Source organism: Tupaia chinensis, unplaced genomic scaffold (genome assembly GCF_000334495.1).
Source record: "Tupaia chinensis unplaced genomic scaffold, TupChi_1.0 Scaffold000527_1, whole genome shotgun sequence".
Taxonomy (NCBI): Eukaryota; Metazoa; Chordata; class Mammalia; order Scandentia; family Tupaiidae; genus Tupaia; species Tupaia belangeri.
The window spans coordinates 6,126,818-6,148,058 of NW_006160040.1; the positions used below are offsets into that span (position 1 = coordinate 6,126,818).

Sequence of the window (21,241 nt, forward strand, 5' to 3'; positions counted from 1 at the left end):
AATGCATTTCCAACTTCCATCCTGAGTACTTTAGCCAACACATGCTGCTGTGCTTCTTTCCTTCGTAATTCTGTACATTGTACAACCTCATTTTGCTTCTTCTGCATAGACTGAGTTGTTACCATAATCTTCAGTCTATTCCTAACAAGCTTTCACTATTAGTTACCATAAATGACTAATCTAAGAAGAATATCTGTCCCATTTTACAGACACTATTCCAAATAGACTACAGTCCCCCCCATTACAGAAATACACTGAATTTTTTTCCTTCTAACCAGGGTAACTGATGTTTTTAAGAGGATAAAAATTCCATATGTCCATAGCATAGGATCTGATGTAGAATAGGCACAATGCAGAGTCTTAAATTTGGGTAAGGAGAGAAAGAGCAGGCAAAATTAGGGCAAGAGCTCTTAAATTTGCAGCACACTTTTTCACAGAGGAAATATTGGATCGTGGAGAAAGTCATGATGCATTTTGCATAGAGAAATACACATGACTTCCCTGACGACCTGATAGCTTTATTTGAAGTGTTATAATTTTTCATATCAAGTAATAGCACAGTAAAGTTAAATTTGAAGATAGCAGGAATATCTTCATTACCTTCCTTTTCTTTTCTTTTTTTTTTGCTATAGGGCGCGTGCACTCACCAGACAGGCAGAGAGAGACAGAGAGACAGAAAGCGAGAAATCACCCCCCAGGGGGGATGGCCACGCCACAATCCCTTCTCCTCCATTCTCCTCTCGGGATCTTGGGCACGCATGCACACGTGCCCGGTGTGAGGTTTAAACCACCGGGTCCAGAACGAGAATAACTGCTGGTCCCCCTTCCTCCTTCTTCAACATGAAATCTCAAAAGTTTGCCAAACACATAATGACTTTACCTTCCCATCAGTCTCTTCCATTATTTAATAAATATGATCAAATGGAAATTGTGGAGACTAAATATATGTGTGTGTGTGTGTGTATATATATATAACTTACTGAGATCTCTCCATTATATATTACATATAATTCTCTATTTCAAGTTATAGTAAGATATAGAAACAAAATCCACATTTCAAAAAACATAAACCATATACATGTTTTAAAAAAATCAAAACATTCTTTTCATGTGATTGTATAAATAGGTCAGATGAGATCAGCAAACAGTTTTACCCAGCGCAGATTTCTACCTGAAGAAATATATCAAGAAAAGGTGTAAGGAAAGAGGGACAGGAACAAGGTTAACAGTTAGGAAGCAAATCTAAAGATTTTCATACTTTTTGTAATATACTATGTAATCTTGGTCTATTAAATGGGACAAAATTATAATGTTCTCAGCTGTAATAATGGTAATGTGTATACAAGAGCATATGTTTATTTTTAGTCAATACATGCTGAGATATTAAAGGGTATGGTGTAATGACTACAACTGATCTTTGAGTGGTTCAGGAAAAAACGTATGTATATACAAACACATTTACAGACAAAGCAAACATAGCAACCTGCTGTTTAATTTGATCGGGGATGGCAAACTACATCCCAAGCCAAATCCAGCTGCCGCCTATTTTTATAAAGATCTATTGGAACACTGACATTCCTATTCCTTCACCTATTGTCCATGACAGGTTTCTCACCTCAACTGTAGAATTGAGTAGTTGTGACAGAGACCATATGGTCTCCAAAGCCTAAAATATTTACTAGTCCCTTACAGAAAAACCGACCTGGTGGTTAAAGTAGCTGGATCCCACATGCTGAATGCAAGGTTTGAATCCCAAACCAGGTGGCTTGAGAAACACACTGCCCATGTGTGCATGCATGCCCAAAATCTCAACCAGAGGGAGAAATGGAAAAGGGATTATGCAGTGACCAGGCTCTTCGGGGGAAGGGAGGGAGTTCTTTAGACAAGGTCTTCCTGCCCCTATCCTCTGCCTCTGTCTTCTGAGTTGCTGAGATTATAGGTGTGCATCATTACACCCGGCTTTTACACTGGGCAGAAAATTAACTGGGGTCTCCCAAGTGGCCCCAGCCTGCAGAATACAGCATCTTAGCAGTGTGTGTCCAGATCTACATAAATCTTTTGATTTCTCAAGAATACAGATAAATACAGAAATATTATTGAAACCATGAGCTTAGACATAATCGTATTACCAAGATGATACTACACAGAGTTATAACATGAGAGAACATCTTTTTAAGATAGAAATTTATTTCTATGTATTTTAAACACTCCTATCTTTATAGGAATTCATCTATAGAAATACAAAAATTCTACTTCTTTCTAATTAAAGAATTATTTTATTCAACTTTATTTATTTCAATTTGACCAGAGAGGGACAGAGCGAGAGAGAAAGAGTAAGGGAAAGTGAGAAAGCAAGTCATCAGGTCTGGGACTCAAACTGCAGTCAGCCATGTGTGAGTCCAGCACCCTTAACCACCATGCCACCTGCTGGCCCCAACAATTCTACTTCTAAGAATATACTCTAACAAGATAATCAAACAAGTAGGTAAACATAGTAAGTAATACTTGAGCAAAAAATCTACAACCTAAATCGTTATCAGTAGGGGATAAATATAGTAAAATATAGTTAGACAATAGATTACTATAAAGCCATTTAAAATTATTATAGAGATCTATATTTGCTAATACAGAAATATAGCCTCAATACAGTATTTAGTTGTAAAAATATGTTAAGGGGATGGCAGGTAATGTGGTATTAAAGGCGCTGGATTCCCACATGGCCAACCATGGTTCGGGTCCAAGACCTGGTGGCTTACTGTTTCGCTTTCCCTTTCTCTCTGTTTCTTTCTGATCAAATTTAAAAATAATAATAATAAGTGGAATTAAATCATTATTTTTTAATTATGTTAAAACAACACATATAGGATACTAGTTTTGTACTTTTTTAAATGGGTACGCAAGCACATTTGTGTGCGTGCCAATGAACAGGTGAAAAGATGTGTCAGAAATGTACCTGCGGCCAGCCCATGGCCTAATAGTTAAGGGATCTGGATCCCATATGGTCGACCAAATGGTTCAAATCCCAGTCTTGGCAGCTTGAAAAATAGGCCAGGAACATGTTCGTATATGCCCAAAATCCTGACAGGATGGAGAAGTAAGGAAGGGATTGTGGTGTAACCATACCCATCTGCTTTTCCCCCCTCTCTATGTATCTGTCACTCTCTGGTGAGCAGATGTACCCCCTGGCAATTAAAAAACAAAACAAAACAAAAAAAGAACAACCTAAAAGACCCTGTGTATTGAGGAATTAAGAACAATTTGTTTTAAGGATTTTATGGTACCCTAGAAATAAAGAAATGAAAGAAATAGCTTAAAAGCCAATGAAAAGCAAAATTTCATGTCAAAAATTTAATGATAATAGAACTAACATTTATTATAAGTTATTTATAGTATAAAAGCATCATAGTCTCCATTTCTTACAACTCATATGGAAACAGTGTCATCCCCAATATCATCCCCATCATCATCCCCATTTCTGTCATCTACAGAAAACACATCTGTGGTTGTGCTTTCACGCCCTCAACTGTTTCTAGGTCCTTCCAAGGTACACAGAGATGTATATGCAATGTGAAGTTATATGGCCCAAGTAGGAACTGAAATCTTTTCCAGACTTTTGAGTTTATTATTTCTCTTACCTCTGTACTATGTATTTACTTTTACTAAATTAAAAATCACTTATCTGGCTCACCCTTCAGCCTTCAAAACTCAACTATCATAGGCCTCCTCTTCTCTTAAAAGCCTTCTAAAAAACCAGCACATTCCTGCGTCAGCTCAGTTCTCCTCCCCCTAACTCCATGGCATTCTGTGCCTGCCCCCATAACAAAATTCACAATCCTGTGCTGTGATACACTTAATTCATTCTCTGTACATTACAAGGAAAGAAACTATCTATTTTATCCCTATACCCCTAATTCCTTGGGAATGTGTGTACCAGTTGAATAATTCCAAAATCCTGGAATTAAACATTGCCATGCTCATTTCCTGTTTCACAATTTTTTTCCCAGTACTTACTTTTTATCACGGCAACCTCAAAAACCCAGCTTCCCCAAAATATGACATTATCAAAAGAAATGTAGCAGAACCTTATATTGAAACTATAAGCTATCTCAATCTAGTTATTTTATGTTATTTGTGATAGAGAATACATGCATACGCATGCACACATGACGGAGAAAACGGCAACCTCAAAAACCCAGCTTCCCCAAAATATGACATTATCAAAAGAAATGTAGCAGAACCTTATATTGAAACTATAAGCTATCTCAATCTAGTTATTTTATGTTATTTGTGATAGAGAATACATGCATACGCATGCACACATGACGGAGAAAGGAAGAGACAAGAGAAGCAACTTCAACAGGTTGTCATTGCACTGTAATCCCCTCACCCCAGCCCTCCAGCTTGTCAGGATCTGTGCACATGCACACACCCAGCATGTTCCAGGAGGGTGAGGACAGGGATTCAAACCCAAGGTCGGCTATGTGACTTCCAACACTGCAGTTCAGTTTGCTGACAACTGCACTCACTGCCAGACTGGGCCTTAAGCTAATAGTTCTCACAGATGTCTGTGTTTCTCTTAAAAATCTAAAAGGTCAGGCCAGCTCGGTGGCAGAACCCAGATGGCTCAAAAGAAGCCAAACCCCGTTTGGTAACCTTGGTTTGAAACCAGCCCGGTCAGACTGAAACATACCAAGTACACGCAAGAATGCCCAGGATCCACTAGAGGACTAGAGGAAGGAGATCTTAGTAAGACCACACCCCATGAAAGGTGCTTTCTTTCACTCTCTCTCAAGCATGTACACATGAATTTAAAAAAAAATCTAAAATGTCCATAGTCCCCCCCGCCCTTGTGACCTCACTGTGTTGCCTGAGGAGAATCTCAGTACATAACTTAGTCTTAAGTGAAAAAATAACTATGTACAACCAACTAAAGAGAATTATCACAATTTTGCTTCAAAATATTAACCATACAAATAATACAAATTAAAAATGGGCAAAGGATTTCAATAGACATTTCTCTAAACATGGTCTGATATAAATGGCCAGTATGTACATGAAAAATATGTTCAACATGATGAACATTAGAAAAATACAAATAAAAACCACAATAAAAAAATCATTTCACACCTACTAGCACAGATACAGTTAAAAAAAAATACAAAAAAGAAGTGCTGGTTGAAAGATGTAGAGAAATCTGCATGTTCTTACACTGCAGGTAGGAATATAAAATGCAGCAGCCAACGTGGAAAAACATGGAAGTTACCCATTCCGCAAAGTTAAATAAGAAATTAACTATATGACACAGCAATTCCACTCCTAGCTATATAGCCAAGAGAGGTGAAAACATATATTCAAATGAAAACATGTACACAGGGGCCAGCAGGTGGTGTGGTGGTTAAGGATGCCGGACTCCCACATGGCCAACTGTGGTTCGAGTCCTGGTCCTGGAGGCTTGCTTTCTCCGTTTCTTTCTCTCTCTCTCTCTCTCTCTCTCTCTCTCTCATTCTCACTTTCTCACTCTCACTCTCACTCTCACTCTCTCCCTCTCTGTTCAAATGGTCAAATTAAAATAAAAAATAAATTGACAAATAAAGTTAAATAATTTTTAAAAAAGAAAACATGTACACAAATGTTCATAGCCGCATTATTCACAATAGTCAAAAGGTAGAAACAACACAAATGCCCATCAATGGATAAACAAAATAAGGTATATTCATACAATGGAATATTATTCAGCCATACAAAAGAATGCAATACTAGTGCATGTTGTAACATGAATAAACCTTGAAAACATTAAGATAAATGGAATAAGCCAATCACAAAGGCCAAAATTGTATGGTCCAATTCATTATGAAATTTCCAAAATGGGCAAATCCAGAGATAGAAAGTAAATAGTGGTTGCCAGAATCTGGGAGGAGTGAAGACTGGAGAGTGACATTCATTATGAAATGTCCAAAAACAGGCAAATCCAGAGATAGAAAGTAAGTAGCGGTTGCCAGAATCTGGGAGGAGTGACGACTGGGGAGTGGCTGCTTAGAGGATATGGGTTTTCCTTTGGGAGTGAACATGTCCTGGGACTACATAATGGTGACAGTTGCACAATGCTATGAATGTACTAAAGTTCCCTATGCTGTACACTTTCAAATGAATTTTATATGTGAATTTTACCTCATTAAGAAATATTATCAGGCATAAATAACCCACAACAATACTAGGATGGACTGACCCCATAGTATGGTGTTTTAGTGCTATGTTTTGGGAGTCAGATCCCACATGGCTGACACCCCAGGGAGGGTACTTTCTCATTTTCCTTCTCTGTTTCTGTTTGTCTCCACTGAGCACAATAAGCCCTGTAGTAAATTTTTAAAAATTAAAACTTAAAAATCATACTTTAGGGGCAAGCAGGTGAAACAGTGGTTATGGCACTGGACTTCCACATGGCCGATTATCAGTTGGAGTCCTGGATCTGGCAGCTTGAAAATCATGCTGGGTAGGGAACCAGCAGTTAGCATAATGGCTATGTCACTGAACTCCCACGTAGTCGACCGCGGTTCGTGTCCCAGACACGGTGGCTTAAAACTCAGGCCGGGCGCATGTGCGTGCGTGCCCAAGATCCCGAGAGGAGAATGGAGGAGAAGGGATTGCAGCGTGACCATCCCCCCTGGGGGGTGATTTCTCGCTTTCTGTCTCTATGTCTCTGTCTGTCTGGCAAGTGCACATGCCCTATAGTGAAAAATCTCTCAAAAAAAAAAAAAAAAAGAAAGAAAGAAAGAAAAGAAAATCATGCTGGGTATATATGTGTAAGGGCCCAAAAGCCCAGGAGGAAAAAGGAGAAGGGATCATAATGTGGCCATCTCCCTTGGAGGGTGATTTCTCCCTTTCCCTCTCACTGTCTCTCTCTCTTTCTCTCTGGTAAGTGCACACACCCAATGGCAAAAAAAAAATTTTTTTTTAATCATACTTCAAAAACCAGGATGTGGAGACCAGCAGGTGGTGTGGTGGTTGGGGAGCTGGACAATCCCACATAGCTGGCCACAGTTTGAGTCCCATAAATACATTTATGTATTTATTCAAAATACATAAATAGGGACCAGCAGTTAGTGTAATGGCTATGTCGCTGGACTCCCACATAGTCGACCACGGTTCACGTCCCAGACCCCGTGGCTTAAAACTCACACCAGGCACGTGTGCGTGCGTGTCCAAGATCCCAAGAGGAGAATGGAGGAGAAGGGACTGCGGCGTGGCCATTCCCCCTGGGGGGTGATTTCTCGCTTTCTGTCTCTCTGTCTCTCTCTCTGTCTGTCTGGCGAGCACGTGCACCCTATAGCAAAAACCTCTCCAAAAAAATACAGAAATGAATAAATAAAATTGAATAAATAATTATTTATTTAAAAGACACAACTTCCCTACGGAAGGACATAATAGACCCACTAAAGCAAAAGTACTACCTTAGTTTGCCAGCAACCATGGACTTTCTATCAAATGTAAATATCTACCCATATCTGCAACAGAGTTTGCCAGGCCTGGGTTTTGGTCTGTGGTCACAGAACAGTCAACTGGCCACTTGGTAATAAAATCTCTTCTCTAATCACTTTTAGCTGGGTAACTGAGATCATCCACAACAAAGTCTCATTGAAATAATGTTGTTAAATAGGAAATACACAGGTTTAGAGCCTCTAAATAGAGGGCATGTTCCTCCTTTGGCAAGATTTATTACATTTTAAATTAAAGGTATTTTATAAGGACACCAACTATGTAAGGACTTTACAGGTTTTTATTTCTCTTTGATCCATCATTCACTGCTGGTTAAGAACTCAAACCCTCAATAAAGAACTACTGGGGCACATTTGTATCCTGTATTACATCCTGCCGTCTCTCTTGAGACTCTCTTTTATCCCGCACAGTGTATACTCAAAACAGCTATTACAGGAAGTGTTGGACTATCAGCTATTTATAAACGGACACAAATCTTTAAATAGCTTTGTCAGCTATCTCTTTACCATTCTAAACCTAAAACACTACCTGGTTTGTTTTTTTTTGGGGGGGGTCAAAATAAACATGTATTTTAATTCCACTTTACATTAACTTTTTCTTATTTTATGTTTTATTGTAATCTTGTTTATATACATTGAATCACATATATCTTTACAGTGTATTACATTCTTTTTCCAGAAGGAATATAATGCATATCAGTCAAGACAAAGACATTACTATCCACATCATCATCATCAAATAGCTTTTCATCCTTTTTTTCCACATTATTATTATTTTTATTCTCATTTTTTTAAACATTCAAAAAAAGTATCATTTTGCTTGTAAAAAGAATTCACCCAGTATGAAATACTTCTCAGGCCAGTCCAGTTGAACATACTGTACACGTTATCATCAACAGGAAATAAACCATTTGTGTCCCACTAATGTCATGTCTCTCTATTTATTCTCTTGCTAGCCTTTACTCTTCCCTTTGCCTGCCCCATTCCACACTGTCTTCAGCATTCCTAACTATTTTCACTACTTTTATGCACTCCAATATTTCACTCTCTACCATAAAGTGCAGATAGTATATATTAAGTGGGTATATATAATATCTTTCTTTCATATCCTGGCTTGCTTCACTCAGCAACAGATCCTCCATATCTGACCACTTTCTATCAAATGCCAGGGTCTTGTTGTTTTTTTATGGCTGAGTGTATTCCATAGAGTATATGTGCCACAACTTTTCAATCCATTCATCTGTTTGTGGACATTTGGGTTGGTTCCATGTCTTAGAACACTACCTGTTTTTAAAGAAATAGTTGTGGTATTTATTCAAAATACTAAAATGTGCCCTAGGGGGGAAAAAAAAAAACACTTCTTGTTCCCTTGTTTTGAAATCCAAAAGCAGTACTAACATTATATAGTCATAACATCACAAGATTATGAACAAGTTGATTTTTAAAAACATATCAGAGGTTTGTGTGTGTGTGTGTTTTGGGGGTTTTTTTAACAAGATTTTTGCTATAGTGTGCACTCGCCAGAGAGACAGAGACAGACAGAGAGGCAGAAAGCAAGAAATAACCCCTCAAGAGGGATGGCCACGTGGCAATCCCTTCTCTTCCAGTCTCCTCTTGGGATTTGGAGCACACACACACGCACCCGGCGTGAGCTAATTTTTAAATCGCTAAGTCTGGTACCCATGGACGACTATATAAGAGTCCAGTGACATATCTGCTATGCCATCTGCTGGTCCCCACACTAGTGAGGGTTTTTTTGCCTTTTTTCCCCCACATTACCGTTTTTAAAGATTCAAATACACTGCATTACCACCAAGAAAATGTCAAATTGTAATATGGCACCCTAAAATCTTCTATAACATCTAACCTTTTTGTATTACAAGAAGATTTTTTTCTTTTTTTTCTCCCCACTATAGAGCACATATGTTCACGAGAGAGAGAAAGGGGAAGTGAGAAATCATTCCCCCCAAGACAGATAGCCATGTTACAATCCATTCTCCATTTTCCTTTAGGGATTTTGGGCGCGCACGCGCGCACACACACACACACACACACACACACACACACGTGCCTAGCATGTCTTTCAAGCTGCCAGGTCCAGAACTCAAACTGCAGAGTCAGCCATGTGGGATCCAGCACCTCAACCTTCATGCCACTTGCTAGTCCCATGAGGGTTTTCAAAATGAATTTTTCAAAACAAGTATTTTTAATTTTCAATGCAATTTAACACCACATATTAACTTATTTATCCAGCATAGACTTTAAAAACAGTTCAGTACAGTAAAAATAATTTATCTGTTTGTTAGTGACAGCAACTTCATTAAATACCTTTTCACAGATCTACTTTTTTCCTATCTAAAACTCAGAGACATGTTTTTACATGCTGCTGAACAGCAGCATGGCAAAGTAATTTGCACTTGCTATAGCAAACAAATTATTATAACTATTTTTTATGTATACTTTTTATTTTTTATGGGTTTTTTTTTTTTCGAGAGAGATTTTTGCTATTAGAACACGTGTACTTGCTGGAGAGCTAGTGAGAGAAAAAGCATAAATCACTCCCCAGGGGGATGGCCACGCCGAATCCTCTCTCTTCCATTCTCCTCTTGGGACCCTGGGCACGCACACACATGAGTCCAGCCTGAGTTTCAAGCTGCCAGGTCCAGAACTCGAACCACGGTCAGCCACATGGAAGTCCAGCACCTCAACCACCATGCCGCCTGCTGGCCCCTAAAATTATTATTTTTAAAGCCTTAACATTTCTCTTTATTCTTAGCCACTCCCCCAATAATCTTTAGAGATTTATATCTGTATATCACCATATTAGCCAATCAGTTCAATCCATTATTTCCAAAAGTAAAGAGCTTCTAGGAATTTAACCTACAAATACATTGATATGTAGGAATTATTGTACTTCCTAATATACTCATTGCAGTGTTAGCATTAGCAAGACTAGAGAGAGCCTAAATGTCCATCAAGTAGATGTTAAATTATGGTTAACCCGATACAATGTAACACAATGAAACTACTAAGAGAAACCAGGCATCTTAGTTAGTACAAAAGATATGTAATTACCTTCAAGTTATACTCAAGATTAAAAAAAGACATGTATCAGGTGGGGTGGGGGGAGAAGGGAATAGTATAGTGAAGAAAAGCAGAAGAAAAATAGAGGCATAACATTTGTGGGACACAGGAATGGATTATTACCTATTGATAACATGTATAGTATTCTCCACTGGACTGGTCTGAGAATTATTTCAAGTTAGACAATTTCTCTTTACAAGCCAAGTGATGTATATATAGCAACTAAATGTTAAAAAAAAATAGAAATAACAATAAAAGAGACATGTACAGTACACTGGCATTTGTCTTACTTAGTAACATTTAATACACACACACTCCAAAAGAAATTTTCTCTTTAAAGGACAACCAAGAGTGGTTGCCTCTAGAAAGGAAAAAGATGGCTGGGAAAGAAAAGACATGTTCTGAGACCAGCAGGTGACATGGTGGTTAAAGTGCTGGACTCTCACATGGCTGACCATGGTTCGAGTCCTAGACCTAGCAGCTTGCTTTCTCACTCTCCTCTTTCTTCTCTCTCTCTCTCTCTCTCTCTCTCTCTCTCTCCCCCTCACTCCCTCCCTCCCTCCCTCCCTCACATCAAATAGAAGAATAATAAATAAAACTGAATAAATAACTAAATACATGCATACTTTTTAAAATATTCTTTTTTAAAAAGTAATCAATTATCTTTGATTCCATTCACAAGTTGATAATTCTTCAAATACTGGTTTGCTTTATTAAGCTATTGATTGAGGTGGCTGGATCCCACATGGCCAACTGTGTGGTTCCAGTCCCAGACCTGGCCCTACATGGCTGTGTGGTTCCAATCCCAGATCCCGTTGTTTGAAAAACATGCCAGGTACGTATGTGAATGCATGCCCAAAGTCTGGAGAAGAATGGATTGCAGTGTGGCCATCTTCCCTAGGGGGTGATTTCTCACTTTTCCTCTCTCTCTCTCTCTGTTTCCCCCTGGCAAGCACATGCACCCTACAGCAAACGAAAAAAAAAACTAAAAACTTAAAAGAGTTTTCCTACGTCATTTTTCACATCCTCATTTGTACAGTTTTGTTGAACAGTCACTTCACAGACCAGAGAATTATAATTATGTTGCTAAAACCTCTCATTCCAAAGACTCTAAACCTACACAATCCAACGTGATAGCTGCTAACCAGTTTCTCAATGACACTAACCACATTCAGGTGTTCAACAGCCACATGTGGCTTGTGGCTACCCTACTGGATGGTGCAGATGCAGAACATTTCCAGATCACTGCAGAAAATTCTATAGGACACTATTGCTCTAGGCCAGAGGCTGGCAAACTGCAGACAAACTACAACCTACAGAAGAAATCTGCTAAGCACTTGTTTCTGTAAGCAAAACTTTATTGAAATACAACCATGCTCATTCGAGTTTACATACTGGAAGTGGACACTCTGGCACTATAACAGCAGAGCTGTGTAACTACAACAGACAGTACGGTCCTCAAAGCCTAAAAAGGTTGTAGAACATTACTCTATCCTACCAAATTTCATGGGAGGCCCAGCTGGTGGCTTGGTAGGTAAGGCAGCTGGATCGCAAATGGCCTATTGTACAGTTAAGAATCCTGGATCCAAGGACCCAGCAAATGGTGTAATGCTAGTCTCCCACATACTCAACCTTGGTTTGAATCTCAGACCTGGGGGCTTAAAAAAGACATGTCATGTGCTTGAGTGCCCAAAATCCAGAGAAGAGAATGAAAGAGAAGGGACTACAGCATGACCATGCCCTCTGGGGGGTGATTTCTCATTTTCTGTCTCTGTCTCTCTGGGGAGCATACATGTCCTATAGCTGTCTCTCTGGGGAGCATACATGTCCTATAGAAAAGATCGTGAGAGAAAAAAAAAAAAAAAAAGAGTCTTGAACCCAGAAGCTTGAAAAACACACCAGGTATGTGTGTTGTGTGCCCAAAATCCAAGAGAATAAGGGATTGCAGTGTGGTTGGTCCCCCTAGAGGTGTTGTCTCACCTTTTTCTCTCTCTTTTGCCCTCACTCTTTCTCCAAGTGCATGTACCCGATAGCTATTGTGCTTTGTTTTATTATTTCATTGGAAAAAAAATATTTCTCTTAGGGCTCAATAACAGTTTTGGGGGACAGCAGGTGACATGGTGGTTAAGGCGTTGACCATGGTTCAAGTCCCGAACCTGGTGGCTTGCTTTCTCATTTTCTCTCTCTCTATGTCTCTCTTGGTGAGCACATATGCCCTATAGAAAACTTAAAATAATAAAAATAAATTAAGTAATTTTTTAAAAAATAGTGTTTGAGGAACTAGTAAATGGAGTAATGGTTACATCGCTGGATTCCCACATAGTCAGCTACAGTTAAAGAGTCCTGGACCCAGTGGCTTAAAACTCACACTGGGTGTGTCAGCGTGCTGGCGTGCCCAGGATCCTGAGGGGAGAATGGAAGAGAAGGGATTGTGTTATGGCCATCCTTGTGGGGTAATTTCACACTTTCTGTCTCTCTGTCTGTCTCTGTCTCTCTGGTAAGCCCACATGCTCTATGGCAAAAATCTCTCTCAAAAATAAAATAGTTTTTGAAGGCTTGTACTGTGAAAATGATAAATCAACTCAACATAAACCAATGTCCATTTAATTTACTAAGTGCTAAAGATACCGTACCATAAATCCATTCAAAAAACCTTCCCTAAGATATATATGAATGCTGACTGCTGACATTTTCTAAGCATCTCTGTAAAACTATATAGTAAAAGCACAGAAGACGTATTTATTACAACAGCCTAACAATTCTAAAAGAACTAGCCTAAGAGGGAAAAGCTGTTTAATATTTTTTTAAATTTCTACCTGTTTTATCAATACCTATGAAATTTGCAACTGTTTCAAAAAGTAGCATATAATTCCTGAGAACAAATACACTAGTGCCTCAGGAACACTGAAACCTAGGGGGCCAGAGAGCAGCACAGAGGGAGATGGGATGGGAGATTGACTCACATGGCAACGGTTCAGGTTCATGTCTAGAGACCTCCCTGAGTACATCAGGAATGCATTTGCCTGTGATCAGGGGTTAGTTGTAGCTGGGGGTGAACAGAGATATCAAGAACCTGTCGGGGTGCTGTCTCTCTTGCTCATGGAAGAAATATACTTTTTTAAAAAGTTTGTATCTAACCACCTATCTCATGTAACATCACTGTATTTAAGGCTTCCAACACAGTGACTGCTTTTAAGAAAAACTTTTTTTTTTTGAGAGGTCTTTGCTATAGAGCGCATGCGCTCACCAGGAAGCCAGAGAGAGACAGAGAGACAAAAAGCAAGAAATCACACACACACACACACACACACACACCAGGGGGGATGGCCACACCACAATCCCTTTTCCCCCATTCTCCTCTCTGGATCATGGGCACGCACACACACACACCCAGCATGAGTTTAAGCCACCGGGTCCAGGACTCAAACCACGGTCGACTGCATGGGAGTCCAGTGACATAGCCATTATGCCAACTGCTGGTCCCAAAAAAATTTATCTTTAAAAAGTATTTTGGGGCCATTTCCATGGCACAGTGGTAACACTGCTCCAGATGGCCCCATAGCAAAGCAACTAAGCCCTATGCATTGGCTAACTATGGTTGGAATTCTGGCCCCAGAGGCTAGAGAAACATGCTGGGCATGTGTACACATGCACACCAAAGATCCTGACAGGAAAGAGAAATGAAGGCTGGAAGAAAAAGGGCTGTGGCATGACCACACTCCACTGGGGCTGGGGGTGCTCACTCACTCGCTCTCTTAAGTGCACGCATCCTCTGGCAATTAAAAATGAAAATCCAGATCCCACATGGTGACAATTCAAATCCTAGGCCTGGCAGGCCTGAAAATATGCCAGGCACACACTAAAGTGCAAAAGATCCATTGTACTGGAGAATCAGAGGAAGGGGATTTGCATGACCAGACTCTATGGCATGACCAGTACTCATTTCTCAAGGAAAAAAATTCTAATAAAAAATTATATAAAAAGGATTTTGAGGGGCCAGGCAGGCGGCATGGTGGTTAAATCATCTAGATCCCACATGGCCAAATTTCTGGTTCAAGTCCCAGACCTACAGCTTGAAAAACACACTGGGCATGTGTGCATACATGCCCAAAATCCCTGGAGAATAAAGGGACTGCCACATAGTCATCGCTCCTGTGGAGTGCTTTCTCATTTGCCCTCTCTCTGTCCAGCAAGTGCAAGTGCCCTATAGCAAATTTTTAAAAATAATAAAAAGATAAAATAAAGGACTTTGATTTGCTTTCAAGACCAGTGAAGCATGTTGACCAGTGTAGGGTATTTTTTAAAAATTGCCAGAGGATACATGTGGTCCCATCAGACATTAGGGGTGCAAAGTGGGAGAGAGAAGTAAGCACTCCTCAATGGGGCTGGTCACACCACAATCCCTTCTAAACTTCTCCATCCTGTCCAGACCTTGGGCACACATGCACACATGTGCCTGCTGTTTCTGCAAGCCCATGGAGCTGGGTTTGCCAGGATTCAAACTGTAGTCAACTATGTGAAATCTACCTTCCTTTAACCACTATACCAAGGGGCCAGGCCCCAAGTTAGGGCATTTTTAACAATCTAATAATTTTCTTTTTTCTTTTCTTTTTTTTTGGAAAGGTTTTTGCTGTAGGGCACATGCCCTCACCAGAAAGACAGAGAGAGACAGAGAGATAGAAAGCGAGAAATTACCCCCCAGGGGTTATGGCCACACCGCAATCCCTTCTCCTCCTTTCTCCTCTCAGGATCTTGGGCACGCACGCATATGGGCCTGGCCTGAGTTTTAAGCCACTGGGTCCAGGACTCGAACCGCGGGGACTACGTAGGAGTCCAGCAACATAGCCATTACGCTAACTGCTGGTCTCAATAATCTAATGATTTTCTATATCGGGTACCTGAAATACAATAATGGCAACCCTCTTCCAGCTAACAGATCATGGGGCATATTAATATCACCTCTAATGATATTATATACATAAGAATAAAGATGAGTAGAAGCACAGCTAAGAAATACACTGAGTAATTAATGGATGGCTTCTCAGGTAAAAAGTATTTCAGCTGGGTATTGAAGTACAAACAGAAGTTTGCCAGTTTGTGGGGAGAAGTTTGTGGGGAGAAGTTTGTGGGGAGAAGAAAGCCATTCTAATTTGAAAATAGAAGAAAATAAAGTAAATCCTAGAAAATATGAGCAATTCAATGCTACAGAAATATATGGAAAATGCATCAGGGAATAAGAAGAGAATTGGTAGCACGTGTAAAGACTGTAGACTTCAGAATCTGAATGCAAATGTTTATACATGCAAAACTAAGGAATTAAAATTAGACTTTAACATATAAACCGTAGGGTATGTGTAGGTCTCCAAAGAGATATGATATGACTGATTTTCTAGGAAAATGACACTGGCAGCAACTTCGATCTTGGATCTTAGTGAGGAAAGACTAATATAACAGCAGCTACTGTTGAAATCAGAGGTAATGGCCGAAAGTAGTAGTAGTGAAGACAGAGAGAAACCAGATGAAGAGAAGCAGCCATCTGACAGAATCTGCAGACCTACACTCCTACACTTCTTAAATGTCCCTTACAAGTGACAAGTCCCCTTTTCCACATATTTTGGTATAGATCTATCTTTTGCATGGATAAAGTTTATGCTATGAAATTAGCAAGACTGGAAGTAACATGTCCTTTTTTGTATTTCATCCCATGGTATCAAGAAGGAAAACATACTAGCAAATGCAAGAGTTAGACCTTCAGCTTTATCTTTGCTGTGAGACTAACCTCAAAGTTCTGAGTTTCTCAATTATCAAAAAAAAAAAAAAGAGAAAGCTGATCATTTAAAACTTTTAAAATTTCAAATACGCATGATCATACCAATACTGTACAGATCTAATCTTTTAGCTGTATCTAATTAAAATGCAAATAATCTATTTTAACAATAAACCGAGAATTGGTAGCACGTGTAAAGACTGTAGACTTCAGAATCTGAATGCAAATGTTTATACATGCAAAACTAAGGAATTAAAATTAGACTTTAACATATAAACCGTAGGGTATGTGTAGGTCTCCAAAGAGATATGATATGACTGATTTTCTAGGAAAATGACACTGGCAGCAACTTCGATCTTGGATCTTAGTGAGGAAAGACTAATATAACAGCAGCTACTGTTGAAATCAGAGGTAATGGCCGAAAGTAGTAGTAGTGAAGACAGAGAGAAACCAGATGAAGAGAAGCAGCCATCTGACAGAATCTGCAGACCTACACTCCTACACTTCTTAAATGTCCCTTACAAGTGACAAGTCCCCTTTTCCACATATTTTGGTATAGATCTATCTTTTGCATGGATAAAGTTTATGCTATGAAATTAGCAAGACTGGAAGTAACATGTCCTTTTTTGTATTTCATCCCATGGTATCAAGAAGGAAAACATACTAGCAAATGCAAGAGTTAGACCTTCAGCTTTATCTTTGCTGTGAGACTAACCTCAAAGTTCTGAGTTTCTCAATTATCAAAAAAAAAAAAAGAGGAAGCTGATCATTTTAAACTCTTGAAAATTCTAATACGCATGATCATACCAATACTGTACAGATCTAATCTTTTAGCTGTATCTAATTAAAATGCAAATAATCTATTTTAACAATAAACCTGTTCTGAAAAAAGCCCTATGTACTACTGTACCTTTCGTATATTTGTATCTCCATGAACTTACTACATTCGTGAAGGATTTCTTGTCATAAAGATATGTAGTCACTAACCACTCATCTGAAACCCTGAGACAAAAACTGAAACTCTGTATTACAATGTCTGTCGCCATTTCACTTTCAATTACTATGCATCTTTCAAAAACCACATCTCCAAAAAGGGGCATTCTTTCATTGGAGTCATTCAAGAGACTAAGTAAATGTCTGCCTAGTTGAATAGTAGTATTGTTAGGTACAAATTTTCAGACATAATACTATGCTATGGAATCATGTTTGTCTGAACATCTTGACAAAAGAACTTAATTTTTTTATCAATCAAAATTATATGTTACCAATTAGAGAAATACAGTCTTTGGATTGCTAACCATAAATTGCTATATGTGACTTTTTGCTAATGAAGAAAAACTGTTTTACAAATTCTTGCTCATACTAAAAAGTTTAGAAATATTCTAAACTTGTTTCTGTTCAAACATGACTTTCAAGCCCAATTTAACAAAACAAAAAAGTTGAATCAAAAGACTCATCAAAACAAAAGGCTGAACAAATTACATTTTTATTAAGGACAAAAATCTCTAATGTAAAACATGCATTTTCAACCTATTATAAGTTTATGTACCAAAATTAATAGTCTAAAATCATATTTCAAGGGAAATAAAATTCTAAGGTTTTGTAAACTATAATATTAAGCTATAAACAAAGGTTTTTCTAATATGTTATGTTTAGTTATTTATTTCCAATGTTTCTTCTAAAAATCTAAACTTTTTTTGACTATATACTACACTATATATCAATACATCAGAATATATTCTCTGTGATTTCTCTCTTCATCCCTAAAATAGCATTATATATTTTTCTGAGTTAACCAAAAGAAACCTGGAAATAGCTAAACTATAATTTACCAGTTAGTTTATCAGAATGTAAAATCCTTTACTATCCAAATCTGTATCTCAGTTTAAAATCATTACTAAGTTTTTATTCTTTAAAATTCCCATATCAATGAACATAAAGCTAATTCCACTACTAATTCACGAGAGATGTGGGTATTTACTATAAAGCCACAAATATCAACAAGACTTTAGATCCCAGAAGACAAAAACCTTTATTATGCTTTTTCTCACATGCAATAGTGATTTAAACTAAAGCTTTCAGATCCTAAAAATTTTAAAGAATGTTATATTTTGAAAATACACAAATTGATCATACTCTACTAAAGCAACTTTATTAATTCCAATTAACAAATTTCACTCAAGAAAGAAGTATATATAATCAAGAACTTTATTAGAGAGGAAATATTCAAAAAAAAAAGCAGGAATTAAATATTTTTTAAGTCTGTACTATTCAAATGCAATTCAATAGCATCATTCTTAACTATTCTCAAAAGTTGCTTGCTAAAAGAAAGCTATTTTAACAAAAAATTAAAATACAGGGGCCAGCAGTTAGCGTAATGGCTATGTCACTGGACTCCCACGTAATCGACCGTGGTTCGAGTCCGGACCCGGTGGCTTAAACTCATGCTGGGCGCATTTGCATGCATGCCCAAGATCCCGAGAGGAGAATGGAGGAGAAGGGACTGTGGCGTGGCCATCCCCCCTGGGGGGTGATTTCTCACTTTCTGTCTCTCTGTCTCTCTCTGTCTGTCTGGCGAGCGCACACGCCCTATAGCAACAACCTCTCAAAAAAAAAAAAAAATTAAGGGGCCGGCGGGTGGCGTGGTGGTTAAGGATGCTGGATTCCCATATGACTGACCTCCAGTTGCAGTCCGGGACCTGGCGGACCTGGTGGACCTGGTGGCTTGCTTTCTGGCTTTCTCTCTCTTTCAAATAAATAAAGTAAAATGAAATAATTCAAAATAAAATTAAAATACATTCTTCAGGAGCTGGCAGATGGCATAGTGGTTAAGGCACTAGACTCACATGGCCAACCACGGTTCAAGTCCCAGACCTGGTGGCTTGCTTTTTGACTTTCCCTCTGTTTCTCTCTGGTCAAATTTAAAAGAAAAAAGAAAAAAAAAGATAATAATAATCCCTCGTGGGGATGTGGAAGGTAAGGGGTGATTTCTCACTTTCTCTGTCTCTCCCACCAGTGCACATGCCCTACAGCAAAAAATCCCTCAAAAAATAAATTCTAAGAACAAAGAAGATAAATTCTTGAAATTCTAGATTAAGTGTACTACAAAGTTAGCATCAGGAGTATAGAAAAAAACACCCAATTTAAGTTGTAAACACCATATCCAGATAAGAAAACTGGATGTGCTTTCCCTAAATATATCTGGTAAGATTCCCACAGGAACACCAGTAAAACAGGTATAGTGGAGATTCCAAAAACAAAATACAAGTTAATTACAGTACCACACATTCCATGATATGTATTCAAAGATACCTGGTAATTAACTAAAAGAATTATGAGAAACACTTTAGTACCATGGGGCTTATTCAGTTATTACAAGAGAAAAAATTATCTGCAATAATTCTTTACACTTGGGCAGTCCTTCAAATTTTCACACTTCATGATAAAACACTTTATAAAGTTGTGTTGTTGTTTTTAATGAAATTAGCACGCGCGCGCACACACACACACACACAACCTACTCACTTTGGTCCTAGAGTTCGGAAACCGAGCATACCAAACTACAACTGTCCAGAAAGATAAGCAGCACTTCAAATCTTATGTCATTGTGCTGGTAATAAGATTACTCAGAAACGTTGTCCCGTTACAACCCTGAAAACTCTATTCCATAGAGTTTGACCATCTTTAGAATCCAAGCGGGAAAAGCAGATCTTCCTGGCTCCCTAATCCTGGGGGAGGGGCAACTCCTGCCAGGATGGGACAGGAGGTGACGACTGGTTCAAATCTACCCTACTCCCACAGGGTCTGGTTCCACCTGTTCTGCTATAGGAGGTCTTTTGCCCTCCAGGAAGGATAGGCATTCGCAATGTATTATCCAGCTCATCTCCTCGGAGAGCAATCCGCAAAGGCTTCCCAAGGGGTTGCTACCGTTCTCCCTCAACACCCAGGAAAACAAAGATTCAGGCCCAGCTCGTGTCACTCCATATTCCGTACTTGATAATCTAGGTACTCGATAAGCCCCAGACATTTGTCAGAGGATGGAGTGACGAACACAATACTCGAGATATCCAAGGGGGTAGGGGATTGGGGACAGGTACCAAAGAACTGAGCGAACTCTTAAGTTAGCACTTGCAAAACGCAAGTCTGTCCCGAGGTCCCACCTCCGCGGGGGAAAGTGCGGAATTCAGAATGTGAACCTGTGCAATTGGGAGACCGTGAGGTGTCCAGAAGTCACAGGGGCGGGAGAGACAGCACTGTGGGGCCAATGGGATGGCTGGCCCGGTGGACAAGATTGTGGCTGAGCGCAGCCCAGCGGTTCATACCCATGGGGCTCGCGAGGACCCCAGAGCTCGTCCGCCTGACCAGCTCCCCCACGAGGTTTCAAACCGCCGCCCCCGAGAGGCGCTCAGCCGATTGGAAGTTCCACGGCTGTCACTAGCCCAGGGCCGGAGCGGCAACTCATCAGCGCAGCTCTCCCAGCCCTCCGCATCTCCCGCTAAAGCTCAGACCCCACAAACTCCACCTCTAACCCGGGTCCCACTTCCAATTCCGCCGCCGGCTCCATGCACGAGGAGGGCATCCTTCGCGACGGGACAGACGCCCCCGACTGGGCTACGCCGCGGGAGTTCGAGGGGCGCGACGGGGCCGCGCAGGGGGCCGAGCAGAACCGGCGTCCTTCAGAGTCCGCCTCGGGACGCGGCCCCCCGATCACCTCCGCCTCGCCCCCCGGGCACGGCCCGGCCGGGCTCCGGCCCACCCATCCCGCGCGATCGCGGGGAGGGCGAGGACCCGAGCGACCCTACTCCCCCCGCCCCTGCTCTTACCCATCTTTCCGCCTCGCCTTGTAGACGTGCCCGTAGGTGCCGCGTCCTACTTTGCACCCTTCGTACTCAAACAA

At 39.8% G+C, this 21,241-nt stretch overlaps 1 protein-coding gene across 3 annotated transcripts in view; it reads right to left on the reverse strand.

Moving 5' to 3' along the window:
* Positions 1-21,241, reverse strand: part of CDK19 (cyclin dependent kinase 19) — a 163,707-nt gene extending 142,466 nt beyond the window's left edge. For all 3 annotated transcript variants that reach the window (XM_014591044.2, XM_014591042.2, XM_014591043.2), the window contains exon 1: positions 21,168-21,241. The gene's annotated coding sequence lies outside the window, so the exon portion shown is untranslated. The remainder of the gene's footprint in view (positions 1-21,167) is intronic.